We start from the raw sequence: 22385 nt of genomic DNA, 5'->3' as shown, positions 1-22385 counted from the left end.
TTGCTGCTGGGTAACCCATGAAGGCATGCCTGTTGTTTTACAGGAGTACAGACACACACACACACACACACCCACACACACACACACACACACACACACACACACACACACACACACACACACACACACACACACACCAAGTGGGCTGCAGTGAGATTAGAATCCCTACCTATCTAAGCTTATACACTACAGATCACAGTACTTATCGCATATGCCACAGGTTAAGTCTGTTGTATATGTGATTGCAGGCACAGTACTTGTGCATTATACAAACTAGGCTTGTGTTAAACATCATCTGTGCTGCATTAAAGGAGCTAGCAAGTTAGGCTAGTCCATGGCAAGTGAGCATGGTAGATCCACAAATAAAAAGCCAGCACCCAGGAGGATCTGTAAAGAATAGGTTTATTTCAAACTGAAACTAGACCGGTTTCAGCGACAAGGCTTTCTTCAGTAGTACATTGAGCCATAGTAGTGAGTCATAGTCTTATATAACTTCCATAAATGGATCAAGTGACATCACTTCCTGTAGTTTAGCAAAAGCAAACAGTAAAAGTATTAAAAGATAAACATGCAAAAACACCATATAAACATGAATAAGATATAATAAGCATATTCATAAGCTGAGGTTGGTGCATATAATGTCTGATAGCAAACCAAGCGTAATAAAGTCATAGTAATCAAATAATCTATCTGAACATAAAAATCATAATATGGTATTGCATAGATCAACATCCTAAATATTGACACAAGAAATATCTAGAAATATGCTATGCATCTGAATATAAATGTACCGGGAACATCATCATTTATGTGATGGAATGCAAAAGGTTAAGTAACTATACATAAGTCAAACATGTGTAGTTCACTTGAAAATAATATTAATCATAATTTGTCATTTAATCCCGGCGGGAAAAGCCCCCCAAGTTTAATAATCCATCTCCTTTCCTTAGCATTTAAAATTTCATGCCAGCCTGTTTTGAATGATCGATTTCCTGTGATGCAGTCAATAATAACAAATGAAAATCTGGCAGTGGAATGCTTGATGGAATGTCTGTATAGTGCATTAGTCAGTCTCTTATTCCTGATATCTCCAAGATGTTCAGAAATCCTGATACGAAATTGTCTAGATGTTTGGCCAATGTAAAATGCCTGGCATGTGCACGTAGCAAGATATATTATCCAGTCCGAGCTACAATTGCAAAAAATTGAATATTATATACTTGTCCGGTATTTTTACTGGTAAAACTAGTTGTTTTGAAAATATAACTACAAAAACTGCAGTGTCCACATGGGTAGATGCCTATAAGTTTATCACCAGTGAGTGTCCTTTGTGTAAAATGATCTTCCATTGCTCTAGTTCTTTTGTAGTGGGAAAATAGTGAACCTAGTGTTTTGCCTTTTCTATATGAAAAATAACATCATTCTCCTAAGTGGTCTGACAAAAGGGGATGTGAGTAAAGTATGTTCCAATGGTTGTTGATGATATTAACTAGGTTTCCATTATTTCTGCCATAGGTCGTGACAAATCTACATAGATCAAAATCCTGGTTTCTGGGTCTAGTGTTATATTGAAGAAGGGAATCCCTGGATTTAGTATGACTGAATTTGATTGCTGAATCAATAATTTGAGGGGAATAGCCCCTGGACAGAAATCTATTGGTTAAGTCCATTTGATGGTTGTTGAAATCGTCATTTGAAGAACAAATTCTTTTAATGCGCAAGAATTGAGATTTTGGTATGTTCCTAATGATATGTTTAGGATGGTGACTTTCCGCATGCAATAGAGTATTGTACTGTGGAAATTTTCTGTGAATAGACGTTTTCAGTGTATTGTCAGACTGCCTTGTTAGGTGAACGTCCAGAAAATTAATTTCACTCCGATTATATTCCACAGTAAATTCAATACCCCAGATGTTACCATTCAAATGCTCAATAAATTCCTGGAGGTATTCCTGACCCCCTTTCCATACTAGCCAACAGTCGTCCAGGTACCTAAACATCATCTGTGGCCTGCAGAGTGTTATTGGTTCATACTATTATCACATCTAGTATCCTAGCAGTGAGATAACTAATGTTATCCTAGCTGTGTGTGTACAGTTACCAGTATGCCCATATGTGACTGCCTACACTTAGATAGGCAACACTGTGGGCATGGACAATGTACCCTGCCCATACATGCATTGACACTATTATACATTACACCACCTGCTCACCTGTTTCTGTGAACATGGTGACATCAAGCAGGCATAGGGGTCTGTAAGTAAGTGGATTATGTACTGTTGCACCCTTAGTTTGGATCCTTTGAGCAACATTATGGCTGTGTGATAGTGCAGTTTACTCATCATTATTAGGGTATGTTGGACAATGCAGACATCCACACACATATTTCTGTATATAACAGGGATGTATATATAAATGTAGGTGTGTGTTTGTGTGTATGATATGTATATGTGTTCTGTAGATATATGCGGGAGACTATGTATCATTTTAATATATATATCTATTTGACACTACATAGTGATAGATATACTATGCATGTGAGAGATATTGACAGATGGATATGTATACGTATATGTCTGTATGTATAGACATTTATACATAATAGGTCATTTCAATGAAGGGCCAACAGAATTGCGGTCATTTTTACTAAGTGTACTGGCATGCACAGTGTGACCGTCAGCACTTATAACGTGACTCCAGGCCACACCTACCTGTATTCCAGTCTGGGATTTTGCATGTTACAGACACTAACATCTGCCCCTGTTTCTGCAATGCTGCACTTCATTCAAAATGTCCGCAGCATTCCCCACCTGTCTGTTGTACTAAATATGTGACTGAGGTTGGTAATGTTACACCACCAACAGACTGCTAATCTGCATACCTCTCAATTGTCTTAATTTCCACAGAATGTCCAGAGTTTTGCCTCATATATTTGCTCTGTTCCTTACACATTTGTCATCTTCTGGTGCTTTATCGAATGTTGACATCAATACATTTTACTAACTACAGACAAACAATTGTGTGTCAGAGTTTATATCCATCAGAAAATATGTACTATTGCAACATCTTTACTTCCAGAAACTGTCTAGGTTTATGTGACCAGTACTTAAACTGTGTACCTATGTTTGGGCCTTTGTACCCCAGTCTTTCTGGCTTTGTCCAGGCTTCTTGCACTACGAGGTTTGGAGTTATGACATTTTGTGAAAACACCAACATTCTACTACCTCACATGCAAAAGTGAGTAATTCCAGATTAGAACCATTAATACCATCACCCATGCTAGCTTCCCTAGTTCACTGAGCCACACAGGTCACTAGACAGAGAGAAGTCATCCATCACACAATCAACAGCATACATATGTACATTGCTATCCTGCATGAAGAGAGACATACAATGTGTGAGTGCTATCTGTGTTACAGCCCTAAGATTGCCTGGTCCACTGCTATATGATAGCTGATTTTCTGTTAAAGTGGTTATATTGGTACACTGTTGTGTAGGGGTGGGGGATCAACAGCACACGATCAGCTTGGGTAGACAGTAGTCCAAATATCATATGTGCCCACTGTTTAACATCTCCCTTGCCTGATGTGAATATTTCAACCATTAGGCCAAGGTAAAATTAAGGAATGCATACTACTGAACTGGGTATCAGTTGTCCCATGTGGATATTAACTCTGACCAAATAGTCCACTTTGTTTCCTTGCATAACAGGAGCAGATCCATGCATACAATACCTTACTATAGTAATCCTTACAATTAGTGTATAGGTTAGAGATTTACCTTAAGAATGCAGCAGTTGACAGAACTGTAATTCAGGGCTGACTCTGTGTGATGCAAGTGGTAAATAGTCAATACATGGATAGGTATAGGTTGTGCGGGTTGCCTGGCATCAGCTATTTTACTATATGTATGTGAGTAGGACTACGGTGTCAGCCCCTGGGGCCCTAGGTTGTTAGTGAATATGCTATGTGTTGTCTCTTAGCCAGTGCCAAGGTGTACTGGGCATGCCTACATATGCCTACGGGGACATCATCAGTGGGCTCCTCCTCCGAGTCCTTCTGTGAGTGTGGCTGTGGTGGCTTAGGCACTGGTGGTGGGTTATGTATCCCTTCCCTATGCTGATCCTGCTGCAGCTGCTTCTGCAGGATCATACTGTGTAGCATGAAACATGCTGTGAACATATGTGCACATGTGGATGGAGAGTATTGCAGGGCTCCACCAGATATATTGAGGCACTGGAACTGTGACTTCAGCAACTCAAACACATGCTCTATGATGTTCCTAGTTTGTGTGTGAGCCTCATTATGGCATTTTTCTGTGGATGTGTGTGCATTTCTGATGGGTGTCATCATCCACGGTTCCAGTGCATAGCCAGTATCCCCCAATAAATGGCCATGTGGGATATCCCCCCAGAAAACATCTGGTAAAGCTGTGATGAGTGCCAGATATGGCAGTCGTGACAGCAGCCAGGCCTCCCAACACACACATTCATGATAATACCCTGGGCATTGTACATGACCTGGCAGTTGATGGAGTGTTACTCCTTGCAGTTGAAGTAGATTCTGCCCACCTCACTGGATGGTGCCTTGATGTGTACATAAGTGCGATCGATGGCACCCAGTACCTCAGGGTAGTGTGCTACACTGTAGAAGTGTTGCATATTGCTGTCCCTCGCCTCAGGGGTGGGGGGGAAATATATGTGCTCAATGGCATGTGGTAGCATGATATCCTGGAAATGGTGAAGTACCCTGGATGCTGATGCCTGTGAGACCACCATGTCCCCAGTTGGTCTTTGGAAGGTATCTGTGGCTATTATCCTAAGGGCTACACATACCTTTGTTTCCACTGGGATGGGTTCCCCTCTGTTGGCTCTGGGCCTGAGTTGAGGGTGGCAGAGCTCAGTGAGTTCTTGTAGTATGTCCCTCTCCACCCTGTAGTGCTCTACAATCTCCAGCTCATGTATCTTCTGAAAGATTACCCTTGGCCTGAACACTCTTCTTCTCCTTCTATGCCTAGTCCTATTTTCAGCAGCACAGCAGCAGCATTGACTTCAGCATCTAACACATTCAAATATAGCAGACCTGCAGCAGCCCCTATCATTCTTTCAGTTAAAATTCCCAAGTCTGTACTCTAACAGTGGAGAGTATGGGGGAAAAAATCAGACTGTAAGGTGTGTGCATAATTTATAGTGCTCTACTGCAAATGCTGCCTGCGTGATTGGCTAATTATGATACATTGCACCTGCCTAATATATCACTGACATCATTTAATGGCCCTAGTTTAAGTTAAGTAAGGATCAACATTAATTAATACATCATTGGCCTTTTAGATACACCGAGAACTGCGTGCCCTGTAGGTAAACAATGCTTAGCAGTCAGTGCACACCCCCCTTAGACTTGCATGATCAGCACAGCAGTGCGCAAACATGAGCAGCTATGCTCCAATCAGCTCAGAAGTTAGAAGACACACTCTCTCTTGATATCAGCTATCTCCTTTATGGACACCAACATGGTTCTCTGCCTACACAGAGGGGCTCTGTGGACATGATTACTCCATTATGCTATTCAGTAACTCACCTCATTTGCATAGGGATTCATGCTCACAACCTGAATACTACATGCTTCCAAGCCCTTCCACATTAACAACAGCACCAATGCACCATTGTAGATACTGCATGCAGGGTTCTGTAATTCATTTCTGTCTTATGATATTAATATTTGATTTTTCCACTTTTTTAAAGGCATGTTTCCACACTGTGGTGTGGCATGCAAACATGCCAAGATTATTAAAAAAATATTTTAACATATTTACTGTAACTTCTGGAACACACAGAGGATGGTTTTGCTCATATCTGTGTGTGCTATGCCATTTCTGTCTATCTACCTACATTTTACAGCCCCTTTTGTCTGTCTACAGTCCTATACATGGAATGTTTCTGTGTATATTATGGACACTAAAACAGGGTCTGCAGGGTTGCCTGTCTCTTTGCTGGATCACTCTACCTGCCTCATTTTTATGAGCTTCACCTGCTTATGAGGTGATCTGCATACTACGGAAGTTTCCGTGTTGGCGCGTTCGTGCGAGCCACTCAGCAGAGCATACTGAATCTAAAACTGTTCGCAGCTATGTTAGCAGTGCAATGTGATGCTTGCATGGAAAAAATGTGTAGGCTTTATTAAATTCCCCCAGTGTCTTTATTATTAACACAGTGCACTGGATAATGTTTTTAAGCCTCTGTAACATGTATTATTGTAAAACAATGATAAATTTTAAATAACTTGTGAAACAATGTTCAGTTTGGTTAATATAAGTTGTCAGCATGGTTACTATGGTGAAATAATACTGATGAGATGATTTACAGCATGTGACACTTAAATGAAGTTATATTAGAAAACTTTTTTGATAAATGTTTATGATGAAGTCCACATTGAAACAAGACGAAGCGCTTAACCATTACATGTCATTTTTAAATGTTTCTTATTTTTTGTTTTACTTGGTTCATTCAGTCAATAAATAATTTGCTAAGATTTAAATGGACAAATTCTTAATTTTGTATTTAACTCAGTGGGAGCACTATGTGAGTACCTAGTTCTTGGTTGGTAAAAGGGAAATCAACATAACTGAATAGGAAGGTACATTGATAGCCACAAATACTCCCATCAGGCAACTGGAATGCACACATGAAAATGAAGTTAACCAGTGAGAGCAGACCTCAGCAGATTAATGTAATGGGGCTGATAAGTGCATGAGGCCTTAAGGCAACTATGTGAAGAAAGTAGTTATAAATATAAAGATAAATGGGTAGCTAAACTAGGCAGTTTATAGTGGAAAGTCAAGGGATACAATATGTTTACTAGCCAGACACACGAATAAAAGTAGGAGCTTAAAGATTTTTGGCTGGAGCTATCTTCATAAATATTTTTATACCGCAGTTAGGCTGAAGTATATGTTCTCACTAATTAGTGAAACATGTTGAAGACATAGAACTACAGAAAGTGGTATCAGGTATTATAAAGTTTTAAATTATCATAAGATGGATGTTTTTCAATTACAACAAAAGCTAATATCTTCATTTCTAAGGAAAAGATCCTCTTAACAGAGCCATTGTTGCTGTTAGGGACAGATAATAAATATAGGCCTTACAAGTAAATATAAAGACTTGATGTTTCTAATAAAGATTGTAGCAAAGAAAGCAGTAACAAGAACGTGGAATTCCAGACCCCTCCAGAGATATAAGCTGTGAAAGAGTTACTTCGGGAGCTAACAAAAAGGGAAGGAACAACAATAAGCACACAACTTAGACAAACCTATCTGGTGAAGTAGAAACCCTGGTTTGAATGGGATATGGGACACGCTTTGACACTCTGAACAGGCTAGCTGAGCTGGTGTGCTAATAAGTTTTTTGTTGTTTTAATTTAAGTCATGTTACTGCTATCCTTTCGAAACAATGATATCCCTTTACTCAAGCACAGCAGATCTTATTAAACTGTTAAACAGGCTTTAAAGTACTAATCATAAACTGAAACAAGAAATTAAAGTTAGAGCAACATTTTCTAAATCTGGAAATCTTACAGTATGACTACATACCATAACTGCGACATCAGACAACTGAAATGTGAAATTACTGTATTTAAAGTGGTTGTTTCTGTTAACTGTTTTCCTACCTGGAAAGCATGACTGAGGTGTAATATGATTTTAACTTATGAATTAGTAAAGGAATTTTTACCATATATATTTGCAAAGAAAAATGGTTTCACTATCTAGTGAAATGTATGTGATTTTTACTTCTTATGTAATGGCAGTTATGTAAAGATATATTCGATATACTTAATTGTAACTAAACTTGGGAGACCAGTGCATTTTAACAGTCCTGTAGCTATGAAATAGTTTAATTTTTTTGTACTTTTTTTGAGAAGAATTCTCTGTTTGTATTTATAAGCTGTAAGTAATGGGACAGTAGGCATCTTAAATTTAGGAGTGCCAAGTCACACTTCTAGGAAATGTTTTTGTTTCTGCATGAACACTTAAAATATTGGAAACATCAGATTCCAGTGGAAATAAATGACAGTTTTATTTTTTATGCAATAAAAATAAAATAGAGTTATGACTTCATATAGTATTTATTTTCCCAATGGAAAGAATGAAAGTGTGCATGCTTGTGAAATGAATGTAGACATGTTTGCAGACAAACTCAAAATTCTTCAAATAAATTAATAACTTAACAATTGAAATGTAATACATGGATTTTGTCTTCCTGTATTTCTAGAGGATCACAATCACATATAGTCTTTCCTGTGAGAATGTCTCTCTTCTAATAAAACATATACCCTTTGTCAATGAACAGTTTGTATACACTGTTCACAAAAAAGCTGTGGTGATTATTTTTTCACAGAGGGACTGCCCTACCCAGCTCACATCTGTGTTACTAGTAACAGACCAGATGAATGACTCTTTAACTGAGATCAAGTGACAGCAGTGGGCACTCATTTCATACACAGCATACCTCCCTACACCATCAGTGCTATCTACTTTCTGGCCTACTTCTGATGTTTGAGGAAAGTTAAAGAAATGGTCACAGTAATGTATTTCAACTGACTGCTGTCAGGCACATGTGTGCTGTTTTCTCTGATGTGTAATATCAGTATGCATTTAAACTGATCATGTAATTACCCTTTACTTTCATATATATCAGTGCACATTTAAAATGATCATATATTTACCCTTTACTTTCATATATAGTCTGCTTCCCTTCCCCAAAAGACAGACTGTTTCTGGATAGATCTCTGATTTTGTTTGACTGTGGTGAAAGTGAAAGAAATAATGGCCACAGTAATATATTTCATCTTGTGGATCTCAGAATGTAAATTTCCCCTTCCTGACAATGCTTAGTTATAAATGATCATATAACTGACCTTTGATTTCATACACAGCCTGCCTTCTCAATACAAGATATATTCATTTTATGTGTGCGTGTGTGTGCGTGTGTGTGTGTGTATACCTCTAATGTATGACTATGATGCAGTAATGGTCACATCAATGTATTTCAGCTTGCTATTCTCAGATATGCACAGAACTTCTCTGTCAAGATATATCAATGACTGTTTAACAGTGTTCGTGTAAATGTCCATTGCTTTCCTACACATTCTTTTTCTCTCCCCATCAAAAAACTGCCACCATTTGTGTACACATCTGACATTTGACAGTGATAAAAGAGAAATTTTCTTCAAAAAGCCATATCAATGACAATGTAACAGTGATTGTGCATTTCTCCTTGTCTTTTCCCACAGCTTGCCACCCCTTCTAGCCCCAAAACAGAACCATTTTCTGTGTACATGTCTGATATTTTACTATGCTAAAAATGAAAAAAAAATAATGGACACAGTAATGGAGTACAGCTCAATGATTTCATGCACATGCACTTGTCCTCACTCACAAGGCCATAACAACGATCATTTAATAGTAATTATATAGCTAATTTGTGCTTTCACATGCAGCCTGCCTCCCCACCTCATAGCCTTTGCCATTTGGCTGTCAGATTGTGATAAGAATGAAAGACCTATGGGTCATAGTAATGTAGCTCTGTGTGGGGCTTTCGTGGTACATAGTGACCCTCTGTAGAAGGTCATATCACTGTTCATTTAACAGTGATCAAGTAATGTTACTTTGCTTCCACACACACACACTGCTTCCATACCAATCATGCTGAAAATGACCTGTTTGAATTCTTTGCCCTTCAGGCATTTAAATATCATCAAAGTGAAAGAAATAATGTCTACATTAATGTATTTCAGTTCACTGCTATTGTACACATACACTTTCCTCCCTGATAAAAAATATTTTGATGATAGTTGAATGCCGATAAAATAATGTAATCTTCTTTTACTTTTTTACTTTACTATCTGCTACTTCATGTTTGAATGTTGTCAAAATAAAAGAAATAACACCCATAGCAATGTACTTCAATGTGATGGTTTCTAATAAAACACCTCTTCCTCTATAATTATCATTTAAAAAAAGCAGATGCCTTCTGTAGGTATTATTTACTTTTACCATAAAAAAGTTTACTTTGTAAAATGCAGGAGACTTTTATTAAAATAACAAGACAAACACGGTGAGTGCTTTCACAGATAAATTCTGCTTCCTCAGATGATATAAAATCAAAAACACGCACTAAATAAATACAATGGGAATAATTCAAAATATCCAAGGAAAATATTCTACAAAAGTACACACTCCATTAATAATTAAAACTAAATGAGCATCTTCTATGAAAAACCCTTTGCTTTAAGGCAGTGTTAAAGAGACCTTGCCATTCAAACCATATGTTCTATCAGCTTGTAGCTGCAAAATCCAGTATCTTCTTTCAGTTTTGTTAGGCAAGTAAATTTGACAGTATGCATTTCTTCTATCTCCAAAACATGCCTGGCTAATGAATTCTTCTTGTTGCCTTGTCTTATATCTCTCATATGCTCCCTTCATACATTCCAAGAGGGAGCGAGCTGTCTTGCCAAGATATACTTTTTTACATAGAGCATACTGAGCCAATAACAATGTGTATGTGGATGCAGCTAGCTTCTACTCTAAAATAATATTTTTTACTGATCACAGGATGTATAAACATACTATCACTATTTATAAGATGACAAAAACTACACTTACTGCAAGGAAATGTACCTATGCAGCTCAGCTTATCAAAGCCCCCATAATTATTGTAACAAAGTATCCTTTTTAATGATTGTTTTTATTCTTGAACCTAAAATTTGGTCGAGACCCTGCCATACTATTTACCTGATCATCTGAGGTTAATATGTGCCAGTTTTTTCTTTATAATGTTGCAAATAGAATGAGTGTTACAGTGTATACTTTTACTTCTGATATTTATATGCTTGGTGGATTATGCTGTTGATTTATTTATTTATTTATTTTATTTTACATTTGTTGACCGGGCTAGTCTAACTGGATATATGTCCATTTTCAGTAGAGGCCTGGGGAGAAAAGCTCCAACCAGTTACAGAGACAAATGTGCAATATTACAGTATACATATTCACAATATAAATTAGTAACATACAGTAAAAGTGACGAGATAAAAATACTTTGTTAAAAACCCTAAAGAAAGTAGATGTGTTTAATTTTTTTTTTTTTTTAGAAGATGAGGGAATGTAAGATTAGGGGGTGGATGCTATAGTAGAAACAGCATTAGGAATCAAATTGTGTTGTAAATGTTTGTTCACCTTGCTCACTTGTGCTATTCTATACCGTATTATTTACTTTTACTACTTCTTAGAGATATACTTGGAATCCTTTCAATATTTTTGCACCTACAAATAGGATTATAGGAGGTCACTAGGTTATTGGCCCTGAGGCCCTTATAAGCCTAGCCAAGAGTTTAGCCCATGTTTAGGCAAGTCAGTATCCAAATCCCCCTGTCCAGCAGGGACACAAGTGGAATCCCAGGGGTGTATTTTCTCTTTCCCATCCAGGTTGCATTTAAAAAGGGATAATGAGGTACTCGGCTTGATGTGGAGAGGGAGTCTATTCCACAGATGGGGGGAGTCTCTGGGACACAAATCTGTCCCGCCAACAAGTCCTATTGATATCACAGACCAGGCTGAGGTCGCGCGTACAGGTTGCTCAAGTGGAGCTTGACTTGCAGATATGCAGCAGTCTCATCAAGGCAGGGTCTGAGATTGCTTTATATGCCAAACATAGGTCACCCCTGAGGAGTCTCTATGAAACTGAGTAGAGGGTTAATGCTTTTAGCCTATCTGTGTAGAGTAGGTGTTTGAGGCCCTGGATTCCCCTGGTGAGGAACCTCTATAGTGGCTCCAGCTGCTGCATGTGCTTTGCAAGGTACATGCTGAAAGGGGGCACTCTACTCAATAATTGGCCTTATAAGGGAAGAATACAGGGATGCTATGTCCTCTTTGTCCCTGGATGAGATACCCTTACTTATGAGGTGGGCCATGTAGAAAGCTTTCCATACAACGGAAGCAACATGGTGGTCAAAAGTCAGGTTGCTATCAACCTGGGTGCCCAAATACCTCACAACTGATTGTGTACTTAGGACATTGTTGTTAATGTGATAATATGTAGGGATGTCATTCTCTTAAAAGGGGATGATGATGCAGTTTTTGGCATTCAGCTTGAGTCCTTGTTTCTGGCACTAGTCATTTGTTTGGGTGAGACCCTTTTGGAGGACGTCCACATCACTTGGGGAAATGATGACTGCACCCAACTTGCACTCATCTGCAGACTTGATCAGCCATAGTCCACTGGTTGTGGCCTGTACCTTAGAGAAGTATATCCTGAATAACAGAAGCCCCAGGACCGTTCCCTGGGGTACACCACTCGTTATGGGTTGACTGCTTGAGGTAGCTTCCCCTATGTTTATTAGATGGGTTCTATCAGTAAGCCAGTTTGCTACCCATCTGGTAACATATGGATTGATGCCTAGGTGAGAGAGTTTATCTACTATGCCCAAGTGGGGAATAGTGTCGAAGGCTTTGGCCAGGTCACTTAAAAGAGGAAAACTATGTGAGAGGAGTGAGAATCTGTTAATATGGTTGAGCTTTAATCAGATGACTGAGATCTCTGAGTGAACACTGAAATTAGTTGTTTAAAGCAGTAAACCTTTGTGCTTACATCAAAAATGGATGTGTCATGGATTAAAGTGTGAGAAGTAAGAAGCCATGGTAACAGATTCAGAAGTTAATACATTCAATTGTTTTAATTTTAGGCTTGCAGCCCACTTGCCTATAAGAACTTTGACTGTCATAATATTATATATATATATATATGCGTCTACTTTTCCCATCAAAGTTACACTTTAGTGAAACTTAGTTTCGCGTGTCCAGTTTCATGAAAATGCATTTATCCGAAAATGCACTTTCATGAAACTACACTACACCAAACAGAATTCCTGGTGCAGTGTTGCAGGTACGGTGTTTTTTAGTGGTATGGGAGGGGAGGTTGATGTTGTATTTCCTTCTCCTCACTGTAGTTGGAGTTAGTATATATTAGTAGTAGGGCTGTGGGGGTGCAGGGGGGGCTTGCTCCCCTGCATTAGTGAGTTTAATGTCTTTTTTTTTTAATTTGTCGGTGTAGTGTAGTTTCACAAAACTGCATTTTCTGATTATGACCCTACAATGGAGAAAACTCAAGGCTCACAAAGCCATTAGTGAACCAGCTTATGACCCACAGTCATTCTCCACACAAGTATCTTAATGAGAGTCTGAAAAGAAGAAAGAAGAAGCTTGGACATCATTCTATGTAGCCAATCAGCCAAATGCCATAAATGCAGCCCAGAAATACATGAACTCTCTTCCAGTGGCCTACAAGAAAATGGATGTTCACCATAATCCCCCCAGATGGGTGGACATATAGAAGAGTACTAGGCGCTCATCATTGCAGCACTTTTAATATTCCTGTTTAACTCACTCTACTTCTCCTTCATTTAGGCCAACAAATTCCAGAGGAAAAGAATAAAAAGGAGAAGATATTTTTCAGAAGGGAAGAGACTTAAGCATTACAATGGCCTGCTTCTTATTGCATCAGTTAATCTATCCTAGAGGAAGGCCCAAATAACACAACCATGACTGTTGCCTGAGACTTTCATTGGGTGGCAGTTTTTTTGCTCGTGAGTAGGTGCCACCACAAAGGGCCATCATGTTCTAGATGTGGCAACCATCTGTCTTGTTTAACAGTTGTGGTTCTACCTCTGTAAAGGCGCCATTATAAGACTACATTATATCTACAGATTGCGTAGGACAAACCCAGACTTATATCCTCAAATAAGCCATATGGGCTATCTTTTCTTTAAAATAAGGCTGAATTGTTTTCTCCTATCTTTTTTATGTTACAGAGGATAGTAATGGTTTCATACTGGGCCTCATGGACCTTTTGGTTGCAACTAATATATCAGGCTCTGGATGGTGACTCTTCAGGAGGTGATTTTTATTGCTGATACATGGTGTCTAGATGACATAATTTGCCATGATGGAGTCCTTCCAGCACATCAGAGTCGGGAGGCCTCACAGATGTTTCTTTAATTCAGTCTGGATTGAAGTAACTTTCACTAACAAGTGCTACCATTTTGGACTTTCCTTTATACCCAATGCCCATTAATGTTTTGGTTATGGTAGCAGAAGAACTGCAGGAGAAGGACTTCCATACATTCTGTTCTGCTGCCCAGATTACTGGGTCTTGGAGGCTCCTTTAAGGGACTTCCTGGTAGTGTATCTTAAGTGGTCCAGAACCCCCAGGAGAATTGTCCCAGCAAAGCCTGCTCTGAACCTGGAAAAGGAATGCAGTTTCTAGGGCTTTGTTACTGTATGAATAGGGGCCCAAGTTGCGGCCTCTAGAGTCCACTCCTTTCCTGTATGCCATTTTAGAAGCTAAGGCCCTGGTGGAATAGGCCTTAGAATCCCCTGGATTGCATTTGCCATGGTGAGACTAATAAAACACAATAACAGGGAACAGTCACCTGGAAATATTCTGATTAGACATGAGTTAACCTTTTGTAGTATGGAATAGGAGATAAATAGCTGGTTAGTTTTCCATACGTACTTAATTCTGATGAGATAGTATTTTAATTGCCTAGGAACATCCTGAGTATGCACAATATTTTCTCCCTTGTTTTTAGGATCTGGATAGAAAACTAGGAGATTGATGGCCTGATTCATTGTGAACTCTAAAACAACCTTAGGCATGAAAGAGGAGTTTGTGTGCAGAGTATCCCTGTCTTTGTGAAATGTTAGAAAGATTTTCCCCCACCATGACAGCTTGCAAATGTGATGCTCTATTTGTAGATGTCAAGGCAATTAGAAGAGCAATTTATCAAGCCAGACAGACAGGTTCAAAGAGTGACATAGACAATTTCTGTAGCATAAAACTGAGATCCACAGGAGGAGAAGCATGTGTCAGAGGAAGTCTCAGGTGAAAAACCACTTTTAGAAACTTTTTCATTATAAACAGAGAGAAAAGAGGGGGTCCCATGGGAAGACAAGCTGAGGTGGTCACAAGATGAATGTTTGTGGAGGAATATGAGATGCCAGTGGATAGTAACTCACACAAATATTTGAGTACCAATGGTACAAAATCCATGATGAGCCCCATGGTTATTGGCTAGACACCAACTAGAAAGTCTCTTCCATTTGCCACTATAATATTTATAGCAGGCTTTCTTGTCTCCTTCATTACCTTTGGTCATGTCCCTCTTTCTGCTTGCTAATTGTAAACATCTAGTACATGAGCTGCATGGCTTAGATATCCTGTAATCGTATATATATATATATATATTCAGCTCAGATTATGTTTGCCTGACTTATTTGTTGCTTTTGTCTCCTAGTCTACATTACAATTAGTTATGCCTAGCTGTTATTTCCTTCATAAACAAATATAGATAAATCTAAATTATTCTTTAGGTCTTTCTTTACTGATTAGGGTCTTCCTTTTGGAACTCTGTCTCATCATCATTAGTGATATTCTTCATTACCTGATTTTTCATAAAGGAATAGGCCCACAGTGGAGAAGCAATGTGTCCAGTTGTACCAACGACAATCCAGGTTTGGCAAAATATTCCCACCACTGGTAGAAGTGGCTAGAAGGAGATGATGGTGGGAAGAAGAAGAAACATGTGGCCTGATCACATTTCCCTTATGGTGAGTATTATATAGCTCTGTTACACTATCCCTTCCTTGGGGTGTACGCTGTCTTACAACCCTTCCTACTCTTCAGACAGACTTACATCCCCCAGCTTTTCAACTGATGGGCAAAAATAAAAAGACTTTTGCTTTTACTGTAGAAAGCCAATTGGTGCTTTCTACACTATAGCCAGATCCATGGCCTATCAGCTATTTAACTGAAGAGCCAAAAATAAAAATACTTTGGCTTTTACTGTAGAAAGCCCATGGGTGCTTCCTACACTATGGCTTGGTCCATATGCCCCCTCAACTCTTCAACTGAAAAAAAAAGTTCAGCTTTTACTATAGAATAGCTTAATATAACTAGACACACTCTCAACTCTTCAAGTGCTTAAAGGAAAAAAAATAATTACTTTTTTTAAATTGTAGCAAGCTTAACATTCACAAAATAATGAATTGCCTTTCTGTACAGGCATTCAGAAATGCCCGTATAGAATAAAAAAATTCAGGAAAAATGCTCCCCCTAACACTCTACACTTGGGGCAATTACCCTAGCCTTGCTACACTTATGTATCTTATCACTGCTTAAGTGAGGGGGGCTTAAGGAGAAAAAGTTTTTCCTTGTAAGAGTGACACCAACTATGAGTACCTCACCAGAAGTAGGAATAACCTGTATAAGTAAAGGACTTAAAGATAGAAAGACCCTCAAAAACATCTAAAAAAGATAAAAAGACCTGGTAATTTCAGAGGTCAGAAAATCTGTCATGGAAGGACTCATGACCAGTGGATCTCCAAGTAAATATTAAAGAAGATAGTTAAATACTTACTTGTTACAGTGTAATGCTTTTATTTATTTCTGCTATTATAAGATTTATAATTGTATTTCTTTTATTATCTTTGTATTGATTGTACAAAGCTTAGATTTAGGCATTTAAATACAGCTGAGTTTGAATATAAAAGACATAAGAACTCTAAGGAACAAATGTCTACTTAGCAATGAGAACTAGAAAGTTGTGGAAGTTAAATACTTATAACAAATGATTCATGAGTAAATATTACATTTTGAATAATATAGCTACATGTATAAACAGTGTGGACAAAGCCCTTTTCAAACATATCTCATGTAGAAAATTGGTTATTGTAGCCACTACGCTGTAAAATTATGTCACAGTATCTGTCATATTATTCTCCAAAAACAGTCCAGAGCATGTGTGACAACTGCATTCTCTAACTGTATTTTTTCCTTATCCATCCTAAGGTCCCATCACTTAAAAAAGAGCCTTTCTCTTTCCTAGAAATATTATCCTATTCAAGTACATGGGGTCTCCAGTTGTAGTAGTCACTCTGGTGTTTGGTTTCCATCCCAGCTGTCATTAGCTGATCCCTGCTGGCTTACTGTATTAATACTTTTCATTTTGTTTTGCTTCTGCTTCACATTTTCTCATTTATGAAGGAAGTGTTTTCTATAAGCTACCTTTCCTACTACTCCTTAGGGGTTGTGGATACTTATTTTAATTCAGTTTAGTTTCTTGATAAAGAGAAACATGGGATAGAACTCCCTGCTTTTAGACCTGGCTCACTGCCTTTTTTCTAAGTAAAGTGCTTACTTACTGAGGCCCAGTATGTAAGAAGGGGTCTATATTATAAGACTGATGGTTGAAAACATCGAACAACATATGGTCGGACACCATATGGTTGATGTCTTCAAACGACCTTATAAAAAGACAAAAAAAAAGGAAAAAGTACCCTAACGGGTTTAAGCAGGGGGGGGCAAGCCCCCCTGCACACCCCATGTTACTTAAATATACCAATTCCGAGACCGCACTACATTGCAGTAAATGGAAATCTCCCATTACGGAGATTTCCATTTACATGCTCGAGATTATGAGCATCTGACATTCTTGTGTCAACAATGTCAGATTCAACATTGTTGGCATTCGAGAATATAATATAGACCAATAAGAAGGAATGATGAATTATAATCAGATGTACCATATGCAGTACAAGACATTTCAGTGAAAAAACAGCCAGTTTTTTAGTGTGTTCAGTTTAAAGGTCACCTGACTCCTTATAAGTGTATAGAACATAACAAATAAATCCAGATAAATCTGAGTTGCGATACATATATTTCTGTGCGTACAACCACATACATAGATTCCTCATCCTAGAACATCATGCTGTATATACATGCATGACTGCATGTTTATATCTGGACTTGTTTTAAATTAATATGTTTCTCTGGTTTACTCCTCCCATGAAGTCAGAATTTTCAAGACATCATTGAATGCTAACACGAGAATACTGTAATGTCATGGTTACATTTTGAACACAGGCAAAAGAAACCACTGATGGATGATTTTCATCAGAAACTGACAGTTTGTTTTAATATATACTAGCATTATAATAAATAAAGGTAAACAGAAGTATAACATGCAATATAAGCTGAACTATACCTAAAAATTATTTGATTGTCACTGTGCAAAACGTATCATCTGTTCTATAACCACAATAGAAACTTCTGTGGCAATAAACAGTGCTAGACAATACTAGAACCAAGCGTTATAAGGCTTTGTCTTTCTGAAGACAAATCACATGTCGGCTATTCATAACATTCATGTAAATGGAGCTGCTTACTTTGTGCGAGAAAAGTATGTAACAAAGACATCTGCCAGGTAATTTATAGTGCACGCATTATAATTGTACAGCTTGACTTGCTCTGGCTGTAAAAACAGAAGGCTAGATAGTTAAGATGCCAACCCAGCTAGCCCACTTGCAGATATTAAGTCACGGTGCAGCATGTGTGACAACAGATTGAACATGAAGAGAAACGTTTACATGCATTATACAGTTTGCTGTGTGGAAATGCAAAATGTTAAGAAGAAGAATTATTGCATTTATTTATTCAGTGGATAGTAACTCATTCAAGTTTAAAGTCTAGGCACCGTACATGCAAGATTTTAAAAATTTCCCTACTGAGTACTTTGGCAGAAATATTGAGGTAGTTAATCACTTTAACTAAAATGATTCTTTTGAGCTGGGACATAAGATCTGAACTGCCTAGACAGAGTAAGGCCTTACTAGGTTTAATGCTATTGGCTGCCCCACCAAAAAATGGCAGCCAAAAATAAAATAAAAAAAAACAATCACTAGACAGCGGAAAGCAAAATCTAAACCAGCTGTAACTGAAAGTGAAGTTGTATAAGTTGCACTTACCCTTGGCATTAGATGTTCTAATTCCTCACTGCTGCAGTAGCCCTTGGGCAATATGGGCTGTTTCCTGCCTAGGAAACAACTGGCCAGCTTCAAAAAACTATGTGTTCTCCCACTTCTTCACTCTGACTGCTGATTGTGTAATCCCAATGAGGGGAATGTGTAGAATGAAGCTTTCTTCAAGAATTTCTTGCCCATACAATGAGAAAAAGCTTATCAATCCTAAAACAACCAACTGATAATTACAACAAACCTTATAAAATAGAAAGAAACACAGCCCTACCCTATATCACAACTACAACTGTATAAAAGAGCAGGCTGATAGAAAGTAAGTTCATCCCCTGTAGCAGTGAGGTATTTGAACATGCACTGTGATGGTTAAGTGCAACTTGTACAACTGTTCAATGTCCATCATTCCTACAACACTAGTCCTTTTGGCTACATCTGTTGATTACCAAGGCTTAGACAGCATTGGAAGAGAAAGTACATGGATCCATGAGCCCATGGAGAATGGTCCTAACCAAGTACAACATGGACATAGAAAAGGAATCCAGTCTGTAATGCTTTGTAAATGTATGTACTGAGGACCTTGTATCTGCCTCTAGAATGCCACTAGGTTTCATCTATTTCTAATATGCTATCAAAAAAGAAAAAGTTCTAATGGAATATGCATTGATAGTGCCTCAAAAAGATTTGCAATAACCAAAAAAAAAAAAAAAAACAACAACAACTGAGGACAAAAGCCTGGGAATTGGCTATTTTGACACAGGGTGTCCCTTTTTTGACCCTTGATAAGAAATAAATACCTGATCAGCTTTTCTAAAGAACTTAGTTTTGTTAAGATAGTACCTGAACTGCCTATGCATGTGCAGAGTACTCAGAATCTGTTCTCCCTGTTTTTTTAGTAAACTCTGAAACTACAATGGGCATGAATGAGTGGGTTGTTCTTAAAGAGACCATATTCCTATGGATAATCAGATAGGGTCCACCCACCATGACAGCTTGCTACTCTTGACACTCTTTTTGTCAAAGCAATAATAAGTACAGTTTTCAAAGTCAAAAATGTTAGATCAGCATGATGTCTAGTTTGAAGGGTGACAGTCAATGTCTTAAGCACATAGTTGAGACCCCAAGGAGGAGCTACCTGTTTATTAGGGGTCTCGGGTGTTAATATCCTTTCAGAAAATGTTTTACTACAAACAGAGAAGAAAAGTAGAATCCATGGGCAGAAACACTAAAATGGCTGCAAGATAAACCTTTACAGAGGAATAAGCAAGGTCAGAGGAAAGTAACTCACATAAACAGTTGAGCACCAGTGGTACGACATCTCTGATGGGCACCTGATTATTGGTTAGGCACCAACTAAAAAATCAATTCCACTTACCAATGTAGGATTTTCTAGCAGTAGGCTTTCTTGCTTCCTTTAGGACCTGCTGCACATCCTTGTGAAATCCGTGCCTAAAAGGTACAAATTGAATAATCCTAACAGCTAAGGTTGATAGATATTGTGGTACATATACTAAACTCCCTCTGTCTTGTGTGAATAGATGCAGTCTGTGATGAAGCTTGTGGTAATTGCTCTTGGCCAATTCCATAAGAAGGGATAGCCAATGTTGCCTGTGCTAAATGGGGGTCAGAGCAACGATTTTTGGGGTAGCCTTTTGACTCTTCGAATTTACCATGGATATCAGTGGAAATGATGGAAAAGAATAAAGGAACATTCCCTTCTAAGGGAATGAAATGAATCTGTTTTCTAGGCCTGCTTGTATGGAACCCTGGAACAAAACATGTTTACTGTCTGTTTTGAAGGTTGAGGTGTTCACCACAAATCGATCAATTCCTGCAAGATCCTTTCATTCAATTTCTATTCATGTGGGTCTGCTCTGGTCTTACCATACTTGTCTGCCACAATATTATGCTCTAACAGAATATAAGATGCTCAGAGGTTTAAGAAATGCTGAAGAGTAATCACAGCCAATGTGCATATGGAGCTATGGTCTTGTACCTCTGTGCTTATTTAAGTGCCACATGATTGAGGTATTATTTATAATCACTTGAAGAGGTCCTGTGGAACAAAGGTATTGGAGAGGCTTTAAGACATGGATCAAGCCAACACCTCTTTTAAGTTAATATACTTCTTTTTTTCTGGTGGATTACACAGGCCTTGCACTTCTACCCTCTGGAAACTGCCCCCCAAGCAAAATCTGATATGTCTATGCTGACAGATTGGTATTGGGTCTGAGGAGAGAAGGGGAGACCAGGTTCAACTGAATTTTGGTCTCCACCAATGCAGTTGCCTTTTCATAAAGCCCCAAACTGGAATTTGATACTCCAGATAATGCAAATGCTGGGTCCTTGTGTATTTTTAGAAACCATTGTTTCTTACTGATGTAATCTGGCTAGAGGTAACATGAGAATCATAGAAGCCACAAACCCTAGGATGCTGAGAATTCTCTTGCAGAAGTCTGAAACTGATTAGAAAAATTCTAGATAAAGAGCTACCTTGTCTTGTGATAAAAAGGCATTCAAAAAATAAATAAAAACAACCCTGTGAGACAGAGTCAGGGAGGATTTTGTAATATTTATCTGGAAGTCCAAATTGGCCAAAACAGACCAAACCAGTTTTAATGACTTTTGCCATCTGCATAAAGACACTGCAAAGATAAGAAAGTCATCTAGGTAAGGAAAGATGTGAATGTTATTCAGTGTGCAGTAAGCTAAGTCTGGGGAACACACATTTTGTGAATACCCCTACAGCTGTATATAAATAAAAGATAATGCAGAACTGATAATGTGACCCAGAAAATGAAGAACTTAAAAACATCTCATGAAGACTATGGCTATGGAAATTTAGTAGTAAGCGTCCTTAATGCCTTGAGTTACCAAATAACCAATTTATCTATACCTATATCTATATCTGTATCCTTCTTTTTTCTTTCTTTCTATATGTCTGTCTATCTGTCTACGTACCTATCCATCTGTTTGTATACACAAACACACACACAAATGTATATTTATATCTCTCTGCCTTTCTATATACACACACACACACACACACATATATATATATATATATATATATATATGGGTCTATATGACTTGGTCGACAGTTCATAAGATCGACAGTTTATTTGGTCGACAGTTCATTTGATCGATAAGCATTTCCCCCCTTCCCCAATGTTGTGTGACCCTGGAGTTGATATATTTAGTTAGGGGGTGTGGGGCACAGCCATTCATTAAGTGTGGGCGAACCCCCACCTAAAATGCTTGTATCAAATGAACTGTAAATAAACTGTCGATCATATGAACTGTCGACTAAGTCATATAGACCCATATATATATATATATATATATATATATATATATATATATATATATATATATATATATATACCTGTCTATCTATCTATCTATCTTTCTATCTATCTAATTATCTATCTATCTATCTATCTATCTATCTATCTATCTATCTATCTATCTATCTATCTATCTATCACTTACTCAGCTATGGGCATCCTAAGGCAATATAAGAA

General features: G+C 38.1%; 1 protein-coding gene across 3 annotated transcripts in view; it reads right to left on the bottom strand.

Moving 5' to 3' along the window:
* Positions 1 to 384: 384 nt before the first annotated feature.
* LOC122790335 (zinc finger protein 239-like) overlaps positions 385 to 22385 on the bottom strand; it is a 1358627-nt gene continuing 1336626 nt past the window's right edge. For all 3 annotated transcript variants that reach the window (XR_006362993.1, XR_006362992.1, XR_006362991.1), the window contains one exon: positions 385 to 523. The gene's annotated coding sequence lies outside the window, so the exon portion shown is untranslated. The remainder of the gene's footprint in view (positions 524 to 22385) is intronic.

The sequence above is a fragment of the Protopterus annectens genome, chromosome 16.part0 (genome assembly GCF_019279795.1).
Source record: "Protopterus annectens isolate FY-2018-M chromosome 16.part0, PAN1.0, whole genome shotgun sequence".
Taxonomy (NCBI): domain Eukaryota; kingdom Metazoa; phylum Chordata; order Ceratodontiformes; family Protopteridae; genus Protopterus; species Protopterus annectens.
This window is presented reverse-complemented; position numbering and strand designations above follow the sequence as displayed.